At 45.7% G+C, this 15,721-nt stretch overlaps 20 non-coding genes across 20 annotated transcripts; all 20 read left to right on the forward strand.

Moving 5' to 3' along the window:
* Window positions 1-3,391: 3,391 nt before the first annotated feature.
* LOC139689152 (5S ribosomal RNA) lies at window positions 3,392-3,510 on the forward strand. Its single transcript, XR_011701209.1, has one exon. It is a non-coding gene; the product is annotated as a 5S ribosomal RNA (ribosomal RNA).
* Window positions 3,511-5,233: 1,723 nt separating this feature from the next.
* On the forward strand, window positions 5,234-5,352 carry LOC139688947 (5S ribosomal RNA). The gene has a single exon (XR_011701014.1). It is a non-coding gene; the product is annotated as a 5S ribosomal RNA (ribosomal RNA).
* Window positions 5,353-5,741: 389 nt separating this feature from the next.
* On the forward strand, window positions 5,742-5,860 carry LOC139688948 (5S ribosomal RNA). Its single transcript, XR_011701015.1, has one exon. It is a non-coding gene; the product is annotated as a 5S ribosomal RNA (ribosomal RNA).
* Window positions 5,861-6,249: 389 nt separating this feature from the next.
* On the forward strand, window positions 6,250-6,368 carry LOC139688949 (5S ribosomal RNA). The gene has a single exon (XR_011701016.1). It is a non-coding gene; the product is annotated as a 5S ribosomal RNA (ribosomal RNA).
* A 389-nt stretch (window positions 6,369-6,757) lies between these two features.
* LOC139689131 (5S ribosomal RNA) lies at window positions 6,758-6,876 on the forward strand. The gene has a single exon (XR_011701189.1). It is a non-coding gene; the product is annotated as a 5S ribosomal RNA (ribosomal RNA).
* Window positions 6,877-7,441: 565 nt separating this feature from the next.
* On the forward strand, window positions 7,442-7,560 carry LOC139688950 (5S ribosomal RNA). The gene has a single exon (XR_011701017.1). It is a non-coding gene; the product is annotated as a 5S ribosomal RNA (ribosomal RNA).
* A 389-nt stretch (window positions 7,561-7,949) lies between these two features.
* Window positions 7,950-8,068, forward strand: LOC139688952 (5S ribosomal RNA). The gene has a single exon (XR_011701019.1). It is a non-coding gene; the product is annotated as a 5S ribosomal RNA (ribosomal RNA).
* A 389-nt stretch (window positions 8,069-8,457) lies between these two features.
* Window positions 8,458-8,576, forward strand: LOC139688953 (5S ribosomal RNA). Its single transcript, XR_011701020.1, has one exon. It is a non-coding gene; the product is annotated as a 5S ribosomal RNA (ribosomal RNA).
* A 389-nt stretch (window positions 8,577-8,965) lies between these two features.
* On the forward strand, window positions 8,966-9,084 carry LOC139689132 (5S ribosomal RNA). Its single transcript, XR_011701190.1, has one exon. It is a non-coding gene; the product is annotated as a 5S ribosomal RNA (ribosomal RNA).
* A 389-nt stretch (window positions 9,085-9,473) lies between these two features.
* Window positions 9,474-9,592, forward strand: LOC139688954 (5S ribosomal RNA). The gene has a single exon (XR_011701021.1). It is a non-coding gene; the product is annotated as a 5S ribosomal RNA (ribosomal RNA).
* Window positions 9,593-10,157: 565 nt separating this feature from the next.
* Window positions 10,158-10,276, forward strand: LOC139688955 (5S ribosomal RNA). The gene has a single exon (XR_011701022.1). It is a non-coding gene; the product is annotated as a 5S ribosomal RNA (ribosomal RNA).
* Window positions 10,277-10,665: 389 nt separating this feature from the next.
* Window positions 10,666-10,784, forward strand: LOC139688956 (5S ribosomal RNA). Its single transcript, XR_011701023.1, has one exon. It is a non-coding gene; the product is annotated as a 5S ribosomal RNA (ribosomal RNA).
* Window positions 10,785-11,173: 389 nt separating this feature from the next.
* Window positions 11,174-11,292, forward strand: LOC139689135 (5S ribosomal RNA). Its single transcript, XR_011701193.1, has one exon. It is a non-coding gene; the product is annotated as a 5S ribosomal RNA (ribosomal RNA).
* A 389-nt stretch (window positions 11,293-11,681) lies between these two features.
* Window positions 11,682-11,800, forward strand: LOC139688957 (5S ribosomal RNA). The gene has a single exon (XR_011701024.1). It is a non-coding gene; the product is annotated as a 5S ribosomal RNA (ribosomal RNA).
* Window positions 11,801-12,189: 389 nt separating this feature from the next.
* On the forward strand, window positions 12,190-12,308 carry LOC139688958 (5S ribosomal RNA). Its single transcript, XR_011701025.1, has one exon. It is a non-coding gene; the product is annotated as a 5S ribosomal RNA (ribosomal RNA).
* Window positions 12,309-12,697: 389 nt separating this feature from the next.
* LOC139688959 (5S ribosomal RNA) lies at window positions 12,698-12,816 on the forward strand. Its single transcript, XR_011701026.1, has one exon. It is a non-coding gene; the product is annotated as a 5S ribosomal RNA (ribosomal RNA).
* A 389-nt stretch (window positions 12,817-13,205) lies between these two features.
* On the forward strand, window positions 13,206-13,324 carry LOC139688960 (5S ribosomal RNA). The gene has a single exon (XR_011701027.1). It is a non-coding gene; the product is annotated as a 5S ribosomal RNA (ribosomal RNA).
* Window positions 13,325-13,713: 389 nt separating this feature from the next.
* Window positions 13,714-13,832, forward strand: LOC139688961 (5S ribosomal RNA). Its single transcript, XR_011701028.1, has one exon. It is a non-coding gene; the product is annotated as a 5S ribosomal RNA (ribosomal RNA).
* Window positions 13,833-14,708: 876 nt separating this feature from the next.
* LOC139688963 (5S ribosomal RNA) lies at window positions 14,709-14,827 on the forward strand. The gene has a single exon (XR_011701030.1). It is a non-coding gene; the product is annotated as a 5S ribosomal RNA (ribosomal RNA).
* A 389-nt stretch (window positions 14,828-15,216) lies between these two features.
* Window positions 15,217-15,335, forward strand: LOC139688964 (5S ribosomal RNA). The gene has a single exon (XR_011701031.1). It is a non-coding gene; the product is annotated as a 5S ribosomal RNA (ribosomal RNA).
* The last annotated feature ends 386 nt before the right edge of the window (window positions 15,336-15,721 follow it).

Here is a 15,721-nt window from a genome sequence, read left to right on the forward strand (position 1 = left end):
AGTCCTTTTTTTTTACATACAATTAAAGCAAATTGGCAGTTACACAATGCCTTAAGCATAAAACCTTAACTCTAGCTGAAATACATTTATAATTTTTGACACATCTATAGAAAAAGAATGTCATAGAAAAGAATTCGGTAATGTTACCGAAATAGAATTTCTTTTGGCAGTCTGTAGCTCGGATGGCGTTTTCTATGAAGGGAGTAATCCCATATGTTCTTTGTAAGCGTGTTTTGTGGAAGGGACCTCTCGAGTCGTTCAGCTTGCGCTCGAATGAAGTCGTGTATTTTAGGTATTTTGTGTGCGTTTCTGATCTCATGTATTGGGACGAGTTTACTCTGGTTTGTGAGGTAGCGAAGTATTCTATTTTGGAATGTTTCTAAGCGTATTCTGTCTGTTTTTGTCGCGTTCCCGAAAATTTCGCAGCCGTACAGCATCCTGGGACGGATATACGAAAGGTACAGTCTAATCTTGGTTCGGTGCGTGAGGCGCGATTTGGAGCACAAGAGTGGAGACAGAAGTGCTCTTGTGCCCTGAGCGATGTGTAAGGCATGCTGCACGTGCGTGGCCCATGTCAGTCTGTAGTCGAAGTGTATCCCTAAGAATTTGTGTGACAATTTCGTCGGAATACGCACGGATTGAAAGGTTAGAGGTTTTTTTGGGAAATAGCTTCGTCTCCTCCGAAAGTCGACAACAACACTTTTCTCAGCGTTAATTGTTACTTTCGAGTCGACGGTCCACTTTTCAAGTAAAGAGAGGTGGTTTTGTATCTTTCGGAAGGCACATGTGCCGCTCCAAGATCTTGCCGCGATAGCAGTATCGTCGGCGAACATGAAAGTTTGAGTTTGTGGAGAAGAAGGAAGATCGTTGACATAGCAGTTGAAGAGAGTAGGAGATAATATGGCGCCCTGCGGGACGCCACAATTTATCTGTTTCCCGGTTGATAGAGCTCCGTTTTCGGCGACATGTATAGCTCGTGAAGCGAGAAAACTATGGAACATCTTGATGAGATGTAATGGAACCCCGATTTTAAATAATTTAAGTATCAATCCATCATGCCAGACTTGGTCGAATGCCTTGGCCACATCCAAGAACAACACTGCAGTGTGTTGGTTGTTCTGCATGCCGTGGCTGATATACTCTGCTAGTCTGAGTATCTGCAGGGAGGTGGAATGTCCTTCCCGGAATCCCATTTGTTCCGGTCGTATTACTTCATTGGTCCGTAGGAAGAGGTCTAGACGGGCTTTTAAAATTGATTCAAACAGCTTAGAGATAGATGAAAGTAAGGAAATAGGTCTACGGTTTAAAGGAATTGTCGGGTCTTTGCCTGGCTTGGGAAGCAGGCACACTTTTGCTATTTTCCAGGAATCTGGAAAGTAGCAAGAGGAAAGACAGTTATTAAATAAGCCCAGTAGGTGACGAACGGCCGGCAGTGGCGCGTTCTTCAAATGCCTGTTTGAGATGTCATCAATACCCGGGGCTTTTTTCGGGTTTAAGTACTTTATTGTCATTCTAAGCTCCGTCTCAGTGACCGGCTGGAATGGAGGAGTCGGAAGGAGACCTAAGCTACTTACAGCAGCCTCGGCTTCTTCGTCCTCCCGCGTCCTTGGCCAGTCGGTTTTAAGAGTCATGGTTTCCTGGAACGCGTTGGCTAGGATTTCTGCCTTGTCATTGGCGTCGAAGTACAGGTTGTCGTTATGCCTGATGGGCTGGTCTGGACGGCCTTTTTTGGTCAGTTGCTTAGCAACCTTCCAAAGGGATCCGTCGTCGAAGGAAAGGTTGTCGAGTTTGTCTCTCCATTGGTCATTAAACCGATTTCTGATCTCGCGTTTGACGCAGGACGCGAAAAAGTTATAACGCCGTTTATAGGCGCCATCCCTGGTTCGCGCCCATTGTCTGCGGGCCTTGTTGCGCTGTTTTATGAGTAGCAGGATGTCGTCGGGTAGGGCGTTTGAAGGAGGAGGGGGATGAGGGTACGGGAGCGATGCCAGTGCATGCGCGTCACGCATTGCCTCGGTTATGGCCAAGACATGAGCGTCAATGTCCTGCCGGGCTGAGGAGTGTGGGATTGTGATTGAGGAAAAGGCGTCTTCTGCTATGGAGGCGAACTGTTTCCAGTTCGTCTTTGAAGGAAGGGAAGGAGGCTGCTCATAAGGGACAGTCGCAATGTCGGTTTTAATCGGGTAATGATCACTGGAGAGATCGGAAAGTACAGTTGGAGTCGTTATGTAAGGCAGATTTTTCGTTAGGCAGAAATCCAGGATGTCTTCACCACCACGGCTGTCAATGTGCGTTGCCGCTAGTGGCACTTCGACGTCTACCATGATGGAATTAACAATGTTATGCAAACGCCGGCCATTAGTATTCGCGGACCGGCACCCCCATTCCGTATGTTTTGAATTCCAATCGCCGATGGCTACGACGCGACTGTCAGTCGGGAATAAGGGACGAATTTCGTCAGGAAGAATAGTTTTACCACTAGGTTGGTAAGCTGAATAGATGTCAAGGTCACCTATGGGAGTTGGGAGTCGTATTCCGACGCATTCTAATGTACTAAGGGCGTATCCTTTCAGTGCTTTGTGTTTAATAGAGGATTTTACTGCGATGAGCACGCCACCACCGCGAGCGGTGGGACGGTCTCGCCGATATGTGGTATAGTTGGGCAAGTGGAATCTGTGACTGGGTGTCAGATGCGTCTCCTGAAGGGCGACTACATCGAAATTGCCAGAGCTTATAAAATTTTTGAGTTCCCGTTGGCGGCCGAGTATGCCGTTGCAATTCCAACTGAGAAGGCAAATGTTACGGAGCTTACTAGTCATTAAGCTCGTGCAACTCGCATAATTGTTGGAGCATAAAGATTTTCTTCTCCGTTTTTGTCTTTAAGAGACTTAACTGGTGATGCATGGACATAAAGTATCCAAACAGTGACTGTTCATTGTGTGCGGAATTTGAAGCCGGAAGGTTTGGTAGGTGATTTAAAGAGGAAGAAGAGGAAAGTGAAATAGCGCCGCCGGGCAGAAGTGGGTTGATAACATGGGGAGGAGGGATCCTAGGAGGGGGGAGAGAGGGAAATGGGTTGGTGGCGGTAAAAGATGATTGGTCCTGCAAAGGACCTTGAGCTCTAGGAGCCCAAGCATTCTTGTCAGGAGCCGGGGCAGGTATATATGTTTTCCCTTGGGCTGGTGCTGTAGTAACCCGTATCTCTTCCACATTTATCCAAAGTTCGTTTTGAGATGGCAAATTACCTCCGTCTCCCGCCATCATATAGTATGGTCGTGGACGGCCCGATGTATGCAAGCCGTGGGCAAGAAAATAGACGTCGTGTCGCGTCGTTGCAAGTGTTTGCGGGCTTGATATTGCTAAAATAGTTGACTCGAGAGTGGTGGAAATTGCCAACGGCCATACCACGCTGAATTCACCGGTTCTCGTCCGATCACCGAAGTTAAGCAGCATCGGGCCCGGATAGTACTTGGATGGGTGACCGCCTGGGAACACCGGGTGCCGTTGGCTTTCAATATTTTTTTTCCGAAACGAACGTATTTTGAGGCATTCTCTGATGTTTTTAATTTTTTTCAAATAATTTATTTTGCAATGCCAGACATTGCATGCGTGATTTTGAATTGGTATGTTCCCTTTTGACACCATTCCATTTCATCTAGATGCGACCAGCTCTCTTGGGGCAATGCATTGGTGCTGTAGTAACCCGTATCTCTTCCACATTTATCCAAAGTTCGTTTTGAGATGGCAAATTACCTCCGTCTCCCGCCATCATACTACCTTGATCAAAAAGTTCCCGGAATAACCACCGTGTGGCGCTCCCATCGTTCCGATTTGAGTTCTGTTTTTTTTGTTAAATTGGTACATCTGTTGTTGATATTCCCTTTAAATCTTAGTGTCATAACTTGACATTTGCAAAAGTTACGTAGCCAAGAGTACATCTATCTCTGTGTGTGTTGGCGATTTTTTACAATTTCAGAAATGGATTTAAATTTGCAACAACGAATTTGTATTAAATTTTGCGTAAAAAACGGATTTAGGGGCGCACGGACGTTGGAAATGTTGGAAAAGTGTTTCGGCAACGATTCTCTAAAAAAAACGGTCGTTTACCAGTGGCACGAGCGGTTCAGAAGTGGTCGTGAGTCAATCGAAGATGATGAACGCAGTGGCAGACCATCGACATCGAAAGTCGGTGAAAAAATTGATAAAGTAAAAGAAATGTTGGTCAATAACTGCAAATTAACCATCAGAGAAATAGCGGAGGACTTGAACATTGCCTATGGATCCGCCCAAGACATTGTGGTTAATGATTTGGGTTTCCGTCGTGTAGCAGCAAAGTTGGTGCCGAAAGACCTCAATTTCATGCAAAAAAGAGACCGTGTTGACGTCGCAAAAGACATGACTTGCGAGGCTGAATCCGATCCCACATTCATCAAAAGGATCATTACTGGAGACGAGACGTGGGTTTATGAGTACGACACGCAATCCAGACATCAGGCAAGTGAATGGCGTTCACCAAATGAGCCGAGACCAAAAAAACCACGTCGTTTTCAGTCAAAAAAGAAGGCAATGCTGACGGTTTTCATGGATTACAACGGTGTAGTGCATCATGAATTTTTGCCAGAAGGCCAGACAGTAAACAAAGAGTATTATTTGGGCGTTATGAGACGTTTGCGTGAAGCAATTCGCCGAAAGAGACCAGAAATGTGGGCAGAAAACTCGTGGATTTTGCACCATGATAACGCACCGTCGCACAGTGCTATCATTATTCGTAATTTTTTGACGAAAAATGCAACAAATACCATCCAACAGCCACCGAATTCACCTGATTTGGCTCCCTGTGACTTCTTTCTGTTCAATCGAGTTAAAAAACCATTACGGGGAACGCGTTTTAGCAGCCGAGAGGAAGTAATGGAAAAATCGCAGGAAGCACTGATGGACATACCGAAAACCGAATATAAAAAATGTTTCGAGGATTGGATCAAGCGCTGGCATAAGTGTGTTGCAGTCGATGGGGATTACTTTGAAGGGGACAATATAGATTTAGATGAATAAACTTGTATTTTTAATTTTCTGAATAAATTCCGGGAAATTTTTGATCAAGGTAGTATATTATGGTCGTGGACGGCCCGATGTATGCAAGCCGTGGGCAAGAAAATAGTCGTCGTGTCGCGTCGTTGCAAGTGTTTGCGGGCTTGATATTGCTAAAATAGTTGACTCGAGAGTGGTGGAAATTGCCAACGGCCATACCACGCTGAATACACCGGTTCTCGTCCGATCACCGAAGTTAAGCAGCATCGGGCCCGGATAGTACTTGGATGGGTGACCGCCTGGGAACACCGGGTGCCGTTGGCTTTCAATATTTTTTTTCCGAAACGAACGTATTTTGAGGCATTCTCTGATGTTTTTAATTTTTTTCAAATAATTTATTTTGCAATGCCAGACATTGCATGCGTGATTTTGAATTGGTATGTTCCCTTTTGACACCATTCCATTTCATCTAGATGCGACCAGCTCTCTTGGGGCAATGCATTGGTGCTGTAGTAACCCGTATCTCTTCCACATTTATCCAAAGTTCGTTTTGAGATGGCAAATTACCTCCGTCTCCCGCCATCATATAGTATGGTCGTGGACGGCCCGATGTATGCAAGCCGTGGGCAAGAAAATAGACGTCGTGTCGCGTCGTTGCAAGTGTTTGCGGGCTTGATATTGCTAAAATAGTTGACTCGAGAGTGGTGGAAATTGCCAACGGCCATACCACGCTGAATACACCGGTTCTCGTCCGATCACCGAAGTTAAGCAGCATCGGGCCCGGATAGTACTTGGATGGGTGACCGCCTGGGAACACCGGGTGCCGTTGGCTTTCAATATTTTTTTTCCGAAACGAACGTATTTTGAGGCATTCTCTGATGTTTTTAATTTTTTTCAAATAATTTATTTTGCAATGCCAGACATTGCATGCGTGATTTTGAATTGGTATGTTCCCTTTTGACACCATTCCATTTCATCTAGATGCGACCAGCTCTCTTGGGGCAATGCATTGGTGCTGTAGTAACCCGTATCTCTTCCACATTTATCCAAAGTTCGTTTTGAGATGGCAAATTACCTCCGTCTCCCGCCATCATATAGTATGGTCGTGGACGGCCCGATGTATGCAAGCCGTGGGCAAGAAAATAGACGTCGTGTCGCGTCGTTGCAAGTGTTTGCGGGCTTGATATTGCTAAAATAGTTGACTCGAGAGTGGTGGAAATTGCCAACGGCCATACCACGCTGAATACACCGGTTCTCGTCCGATCACCGAAGTTAAGCAGCATCGGGCCCGGATAGTACTTGGATGGGTGACCGCCTGGGAACACCGGGTGCCGTTGGCTTTCAATATTTTTTTTCCGAAACGAACGTATTTTGAGGCATTCTCTGATGTTTTAAATTTTTTTCAAATAAATTATTTTGCAATGCCAGACATTGCATGCGTGATTTTGAATTGGTATGTTCCCTTTTGACACCATTCCATTTCATCTAGATGCGACCAGCTCTCTTGGGGCAATGCATTGGTGCTGTAGTAACCCGTATCTCTTCCACATTTATCCAAAGTTCGTTTTGAGATGGCAAATTACCTCCGTCTCCCGCCATCATATAGTATGGTCGTGGACGGCCCGATGTATGCAAGCCGTGGGCAAGAAAATAGACGTCGTGTCGCGTCGTTGCAAGTGTTTGCGGGCTTGATATTGCTAAAATAGTTGACTCGAGAGTGGTGGAAATTGCCAACGGCCATACCACGCTGAATACACCGGTTCTCGTCCGATCACCGAAGTTAAGCAGCCTCGGGCCCGGATAGTACTTGGATGGGTGACCGCCTGGGAACACCGGGTGCCGTTGGCTTTCAATATTTTTTTTCCGAAACGAACGTATTTTGAGGCATTCTCTGATGTTTTTAATTTTTTTCAAATAATTTATTTTGCAATGCCAGACATTGCATGCGTGATTTTGAATTGGTATGTTCCCTTTTGACACCATTCCATTTCATCTAGATGCGACCAGCTCTCTTGGGGCAATGCATTGGTGCTGTAGTAACCCGTATCTCTTCCACATTTATCCAAAGTTCGTTTTGAGATGGCAAATTACCTCCGTCTCCCGCCATCATACTACCTTGATCAAAAAGTTCCCGGAATAACCACCGTGTGGCGCTCCCATCGTTCCGATTTGAGTTCTGTTTTTTTTGTTAAATTGGTACATCTGTTGTTGATATTCCCTTTAAATCTTAGTGTCATAACTTGACATTTGCAAAAGTTACGTAGCCAAGAGTACATCTATCTCTGTGTGTGTTGGTCGTGGACGGCCCGATGTATGCAAGCCGTGGGCAAGAAAATAGACGTCGTGTCGCGTCGTTGCAAGTGTTTGCGGGCTTGATATTGCTAAAATAGTTGACTCGAGAGTGGTGGAAATTGCCAACGGCCATACCACGCTGAATACACCGGTTCTCGTCCGATCACCGAAGTTAAGCAGCATCGGGCCCGGATAGTACTTGGATGGGTGACCGCCTGGGAACACCGGGTGCCGTTGGCTTTCAATATTTTTTTTCCGAAACGAACGTATTTTGAGGCATTCTCTGATGTTTTAAATTTTTTTCAAATAATTTATTTTGCAATGCCAGACATTGCATGCGTGATTTTGAATTGGTATGTTCCCTTTTGACACCATTCCATTTCATCTAGATGCGACCAGCTCTCTTGGGGCAATGCATTGGTGCTGTAGTAACCCGTATCTCTTCCACATTTATCCAAAGTTCGTTTTGAGATGGCAAATTACCTCCGTCTCCCGCCATCATATAGTATGGTCGTGGACGGCCCGATGTATGCAAGCCGTGGGCAAGAAAATAGACGTCGTGTCGCGTTGTTGCAAGTGTTTGCGGGCTTGATATTGCTAAAATAGTTGACTCGAGAGTGGTGGAAATTGCCAACGGCCATACCACGCTGAATACACCGGTTCTCGTCCGATCACCGAAGTTAAGCAGCATCGGGCCCGGATAGTACTTGGATGGGTGACCGCCTGGGAACACCGGGTGCCGTTGGCTTTCAATATTTTTTTTCCGAAACGAACGTATTTTGAGGCATTCTCTGATGTTTTAAATTTTTTTCAAATAAATTATTTTGCAATGCCAGACATTGCATGCGTGATTTTGAATTGGTATGTTCCCTTTTGACACCATTCCATTTCATCTAGATGCGACCAGCTCTCTTGGGGCAATGCATTGGTGCTGTAGTAACCCGTATCTCTTCCACATTTATCCAAAGTTCGTTTTGAGATGGCAAATTACCTCCGTCTCCCGCCATCATATAGTATGGTCGTGGACGGCCCGATGTATGCAAGCCGTGGGCAAGAAAATAGACGTCGTGTCGCGTCGTTGCAAGTGTTTGCGGGCTTGATATTGCTAAAATAGTTGACTCGAGAGTGGTGGAAATTGCCAACGGCCATACCACGCTGAATACACCGGTTCTCGTCCGATCACCGAAGTTAAGCAGCATCGGGCCCGGATAGTACTTGGATGGGTGACCGCCTGGGAACACCGGGTGCCGTTGGCTTTCAATATTTTTTTTCCGAAACGAACGTATTTTGAGGCATTCTCTGATGTTTTTAATTTTTTTCAAATAATTTATTTTGCAATGCCAGACATTGCATGCGTGATTTTGAATTGGTATGTTCCCTTTTGACACCATTCCATTTCATCTAGATGCGACCAGCTCTCTTGGGGATGTGCATTGGTGCTGTAGTAACCCGTATCTCTTCCACATTTATCCAAAGTTCGTTTTGAGATGGCAAATTACCTCCGTCTCCCGCCATCATATAGTATGGTCGTGGACGGCCCGATGTATGCAAGCCGTGGGCAAGAAAATAGACGTCGTGTCGCGTCGTTGCAAGTGTTTGCGGGCTTGATATTGCTAAAATAGTTGACTCGAGAGTGGTGGAAATTGCCAACGGCCATACCACGCTGAATACACCGGTTCTCGTCCGATCACCGAAGTTAAGCAGCCTCGGGCCCGGATAGTACTTGGATGGGTGACCGCCTGGGAACACCGGGTGCCGTTGGCTTTCAATATTTTTTTTCCGAAACGAACGTATTTTGAGGCATTCTCTGATGTTTTTAATTTTTTTCAAATAATTTATTTTGCAATGCCAGACATTGCATGCGTGATTTTGAATTGGTATGTTCCCTTTTGACACCATTCCATTTCATCTAGATGCGACCAGCTCTCTTGGGGCAATGCATTGGTGCTGTAGTAACCCGTATCTCTTCCACATTTATCCAAAGTTCGTTTTGAGATGGGAAATTACCTCCGTCTCCCGCCATCATATAGTATGGTCGTGGACGGCCCGATGTATGCAAGCCGTGGGCAAGAAAATAGACGTCGTGTCGCGTCGTTGCAAGTGTTTGCGGGCTTGATATTGCTAAAATAGTTGACTCGAGAGTGGTGGAAATTGCCAACGGCCATACCACGCTGAATACACCGGTTCTCGTCCGATCACCGAAGTTAAGCAGCATCGGGCCCGGATAGTACTTGGATGGGTGACCGCCTGGGAACACCGGGTGCCGTTGGCTTTCAATATTTTTTTTCCGAAACGAACGTATTTTGAGGCATTCTCTGATGTTTTTAATTTTTTTCAAATAATTTATTTTGCAATGCCAGACATTGCATGCGTGATTTTGAATTGGTATGTTCCCTTTTGACACCATTCCATTTCATCTAGATGCGACCAGCTCTCTTGGGGCAATGCATTGGTGCTGTAGTAACCCGTTTCTCTTCCACATTTATCCAAAGTTCGTTTTGAGATGGCAAATTACCTCCGTCTCCCGCCATCATACTACCTTGATCAAAAAGTTCCCGGAATAACCACCGTGTGGCGCTCCCATCGTTCCGATTTGAGTTCTGTTTTTTTTGTTAAATTGGTACATCTGTTGTTGATATTCCCTTTAAATCTTAGTGTCATAACTTGACATTTGCAAAAGTTACGTAGCCAAGAGTACATCTATCTCTGTGTGTGTTGGTCGTGGACGGCCCGATGTATGCAAGCCGTGGGCAAGAAAATAGACGTCGTGTCGCGTCGTTGCAAGTGTTTGCGGGCTTGATATTGCTAAAATAGTTGACTCGAGAGTGGTGGAAATTGCCAACGGCCATACCACGCTGAATACACCGGTTCTCGTCCGATCACCGAAGTTAAGCAGCATCGGGCCCGGATAGTACTTGGATGGGTGACCGCCTGGGAACACCGGGTGCCGTTGGCTTTCAATATTTTTTTTCCGAAACGAACGTATTTTGAGGCATTCTCTGATGTTTTTAATTTTTTTCAAATAATTTATTTTGCAATGCCAGACATTGCATGCGTGATTTTGAATTGGTATGTTCCCTTTTGACACCATTCCATTTCATCTAGATGCGACCAGCTCTCTTGGGGCAATGCATTGGTGCTGTAGTAACCCGTATCTCTTCCACATTTATCCAAAGTTCGTTTTGAGATGGCAAATTACCTCCGTCTCCCGCCATCATATAGTATGGTCGTGGACGGCCCGATGTATGCAAGCCGTGGGCAAGAAAATAGACGTCGTGTCGCGTTGTTGCAAGTGTTTGCGGGCTTGATATTGCTAAAATAGTTGACTCGAGAGTGGTGGAAATTGCCAACGGCCATACCACGCTGAATACACCGGTTCTCGTCCGATCACCGAAGTTAAGCAGCATCGGGCCCGGATAGTACTTGGATGGGTGACCGCCTGGGAACACCGGGTGCCGTTGGCTTTCAATATTTTTTTTCCGAAACGAACGTATTTTGAGGCATTCTCTGATGTTTTAAATTTTTTTCAAATAAATTATTTTGCAATGCCAGACATTGCATGCGTGATTTTGAATTGGTATGTTCCCTTTTGACACCATTCCATTTCATCTAGATGCGACCAGCTCTCTTGGGGCAATGCATTGGTGCTGTAGTAACCCGTATCTCTTCCACATTTATCCAAAGTTCGTTTTGAGATGGCAAATTACCTCCGTCTCCCGCCATCATATAGTATGGTCGTGGACGGCCCGATGTATGCAAGCCGTGGGCAAGAAAATAGACGTCGTGTCGCGTCGTTGCAAGTGTTTGCGGGCTTGATATTGCTAAAATAGTTGACTCGAGAGTGGTGGAAATTGCTAACGGCCATACCACGCTGAATACACCGGTTCTCGTCCGATCACCGAAGTTAAGCAGCATCGGGCCCGGATAGTACTTGGATGGGTGACCGCCTGGGAACACCGGGTGCCGTTGGCTTTCAATATTTTTTTCCCGAAACGAACGTATTTTGAGGCATTCTCTGATGTTTTTAATTTTTTTCAAATAATTTATTTTGCAATGCCAGACATTGCATGCGTGATTTTGAATTGGTATGTTCCCTTTTGACACCATTCCATTTCATCTAGATGCGACCAGCTCTCTTGGGGCAATGCATTGGTGCTGTAGTAACCCGTATCTCTTCCACATTTATCCAAAGTTCGTTTTGAGATGGCAAATTACCTCCGTCTCCCGCCATCATATAGTATGGTCGTGGACGGCCCGATGTATGCAAGCCGTGGGCAAGAAAATAGACGTCGTGTCGCGTCGTTGCAAGTGTTTGCGGGCTTGATATTGCTAAAATAGTTGACTCGAGAGTGGTGGAAAATGCCAACGGCCATACCACGCTGAATACACCGGTTCTCGTCCGATCACCGAAGTTAAGCAGCATCGGGCCCGGATAGTACTTGGATGGGTGACCGCCTGGGAACACCGGGTGCCGTTGGCTTTCAATATTTTTTTTCCGAAACGAACGTATTTTGAGGCATTCTCTGATGTTTTAAATTTTTTTCAAATAATTTATTTTGCAATGCCAGACATTGCATGCGTGATTTTGAATTGGTATGTTCCCTTTTGACACCATTCCATTTCATCTAGATGCGACCAGCTCTCTTGGGGCAATGCATTGGTGCTGTACTAACCCGTATCTCTTCCACATTTATCCAAAGTTCGTTTTGAGATGGCAAATTACCTCCGTCTCCCGCCATCATATAGTATGGTCGTGGACGGCCCGATGTATGCAAGCCGTGGGCAAGAAAATAGACGTCGTGTCGCGTCGTTGCAAGTGTTTGCGGGCTTGATATTGCTAAAATAGTTGACTCGAGAGTGGTGGAAATTGCCAACGGCCATACCACGCTGAATACACCGGTTCTCGTCCGATCACCGAAGTTAAGCAGCATCGGGCCCGGATAGTACTTGGATGGGTGACCGCCTGGGAACACCGGGTGCCGTTGGCTTTCAATATTTTTTTTCCGAAACGAACGTATTTTGAGGCATTCTCTGATGTTTTTAATTTTTTTCAAATAATTTATTTTGCAATGCCAGACATTGCATGCGTGATTTTGAATTGGTATGTTCCCTTTTGACACCATTCCATTTCATCTAGATGCGACCAGCTCTCTTGGGGCAATGCATTGGTGCTGTAGTAACCCGTATCTCTTCCACATTTATCCAAAGTTCGTTTTGAGATGGCAAATTACCTCCGTCTCCCGCCATCATATAGTATGGTCGTGGACGGCCCGATGTATGCAAGCCGTGGGCAAGAAAATAGACGTCGTGTCGCGTCGTTGCAAGTGTTTGCGGGCTTGATATTGCTAAAATAGTTGACTCGAGAGTGGTGGAAATTGCCAACGGCCATACCACGCTGAATACACCGGTTCTCGTCCGATCACCGAAGTTAAGCAGCATCGGGCCCGGATAGTACTTGGATGGGTGACCGCCTGGGAACACCGGGTGCCGTTGGCTTTCAATATTTTTTTTCCGAAACGAACGTATTTTGAGGCATTCTCTGATGTTTTAAATTTTTTTCAAATAATTTATTTTGCAATGCCAGACATTGCATGCGTGATTTTGAATTGGTATGTTCCCTTTTGACACCATTCCATTTCATCTAGATGCGACCAGCTCTCTTGGGGCAATGCATTGGTGCTGTAGTAACCCGTATCTCTTCCACATTTATCCAAAGTTCGTTTTGAGATGGCAAATTACCTCCGTCTCCCGCCATCATATAGTATGGTCGTGGACGGCCCGATGTATGCAAGCCGTGGGCAAGAAAATAGACGTCGTGTCGCGTCGTTGCAAGTGTTTGCGGGCTTGATATTGCTAAAATAGTTGACTCGAGAGTGGTGGAAATTGCCAACGGCCATACCACGCTGAATACACCGGTTCTCGTCCGATCACCGAAGTTAAGCAGCATCGGGCCCGGATAGTACTTGGATGGGTGACCGCCTGGGAACACCGGGTGCCGTTGGCTTTCAATATTTTTTTTCCGAAACGAACGTATTTTGAGGCATTCTCTGATGTTTTTAATTTTTTTCAAATAATTTATTTTGCAATGCCAGACATTGCATGCGTGATTTTGAATTGGTATGTTCCCTTTTGACACCATTCCATTTCATTTAGATGCGACCAGCTCTCTTGGGGCAATGCATTGGTGCTGTAGTAACCCGTATCTCTTCCACATTTATCCAAAGTTCGTTTTGAGATGGCAAATTACCTCCGTCTCCCGCCATCATATAGTATGGTCGTGGACGGCCCGATGTATGCAAGCCGTGGGCAAGAAAATAGACGTCGTGTCGCGTCGTTGCAAGTGTTTGCGGGCTTGATATTGCTAAAATAGTTGACTCGAGAGTGGTGGAAAATGCCAACGGCCATACCACGCTGAATACACCGGTTCTCGTCCGATCACCGAAGTTAAGCAGCATCGGGCCCGGATAGTACTTGGATGGGTGACCGCCTGGGAACACCGGGTGCCGTTGGCTTTCAATATTTTTTTTCCGAAACGAACGTATTTTGAGGCATTCTCTGATGTTTTTAATTTTTTTCAAATAATTTATTTTGCAATGCCAGACATTGCATGCGTGATTTTGAATTGGTATGTTCCCTTTTGACACCATTCCATTTCATCTAGATGCGACCAGCTCTCTTGGGGCAATGCATTGGTGCTGTAGTAACCCGTATCTCTTCCACATTTATCCAAAGTTCGTTTTGAGATGGCAAATTACCTCCGTCTCCCGCCATCATATAGTATGGTCGTGGACGGCCCGATGTATGCAAGCCGTGGGCAAGAAAATAGACGTCGTGTCGCGTCGTTGCAAGTGTTTGCGGGCTTGATATTGCTAAAATAGTTGACTCGAGAGTGGTGGAAATTGCCAACGGCCATACCACGCTGAATACACCGGTTCTCGGCATCGGGCCCGGATAGTACTTGGATGGGTGACCGCCTGGGAACACCGGGTGCCGTTGGCTTTCAATATTTTTTTTCCGAAACGAACGTATTTTGAGGCATTCTCTGATGTTTTTAATTTTTTTCAAATAATTTATTTTGCAATGCCAGACATTGCATGCGTGATTTTGAATTGGTATGTTCCCTTTTGACACCATTCCATTTCATCTAGATGCGACCAGCTCTCTTGGGGCAATGCATTGGTGCTGTAGTAACCCGTATCTCTTCCACATTTATCCAAAGTTCGTTTTGAGATGGCAAATTACCTCCGTCTCCCGCCATCATATAGTATGGTCGTGGACGGCCCGATGTATGCAAGCCGTGGGCAAGAAAATAGACGTCGTGTCGCGTCGTTGCAAGTGTTTGCGGGCTTGATATTGCTAAAATAGTTGACTCGAGAGTGGTGGAAATTGCCAACGGCCATACCACGCTGAATACACCGGTTCTCGTCCGATCACCGAAGTTAAGCAGCATCGGGCCCGGATAGTACTTGGATGGGTGACCGCCTGGGAACACCGGGTGCCGTTGGCTTTCAATATTTTTTTTCCGAAACGAACGTATTTTGAGGCATTCTCTGATGTTTTTAATTTTTTTCAAATAATTTATTTTGCAATGCCAGACATTGCATGCGTGATTTTGAATTGGTATGTTCCCTTTTGACACCATTCCATTTCATCTAGATGCGACCAGCTCTCTTGGGGCAATGCATTGGTGCTGTAGTAACCCGTATCTCTTCCACATTTATCCAAAGTTCGTTTTGAGATGGCAAATTACCTCCGTCTCCCGCCATCATATAGTATGGTCGTGGACGGCCCGATGTATGCAAGCCGTGGGCAAGAAAATAGACGTCGTGTCGCGTCGTTGCAAGTGTTTGCGGGCTTGATATTGCTAAAATAGTTGACTCGAGAGTGGTGGAAATTGCCAACGGCCATACCACGCTGAATACACCGGTTCTCGTCCGATCACCGAAGTTAAGCAGCATCGGGCCCGGATAGTACTTGGATGGGTGACCGCCTGGGAACACCGGGTGCCGTTGGCTTTCAATATTTTTTTTCCGAAACGAACGTATTTTGAGGCATTCTCTGATGTTTTTAATTTTTTTCAAATAATTTATTTTGCAATGCCAGACATTGCATGCGTGATTTTGAATTGGTATGTTCCCTTTTGACACCATTCCATTTCATCTAGATGCGACCAGCTCTCTTGGGGCAATGCATTGGTGCTGTAGTAACCCGTATCTCTTCCACATTTATCCAAAGTTCGTTTTGAGATGGCAAATTACCTCCGTCTCCCGCCATCATATAGTATGGTCGTGGACGGCCCGATGTATGCAAGCCGTGGGCAAGAAAATAGACGTCGTGTCGCGTCGTTGCAAGTGTTTGCGGGCTTGATATTGCTAAAATAGTTGACTCGAGAGTGGTGGAA

The sequence above is a fragment of the Hetaerina americana genome, unplaced genomic scaffold, assembly GCF_022747635.1.
Source record: "Hetaerina americana unplaced genomic scaffold, ioHetAmer1.1.p SCAF_216, whole genome shotgun sequence".
NCBI classification, from domain to species: Eukaryota; Metazoa; Arthropoda; class Insecta; order Odonata; family Calopterygidae; genus Hetaerina; species Hetaerina americana.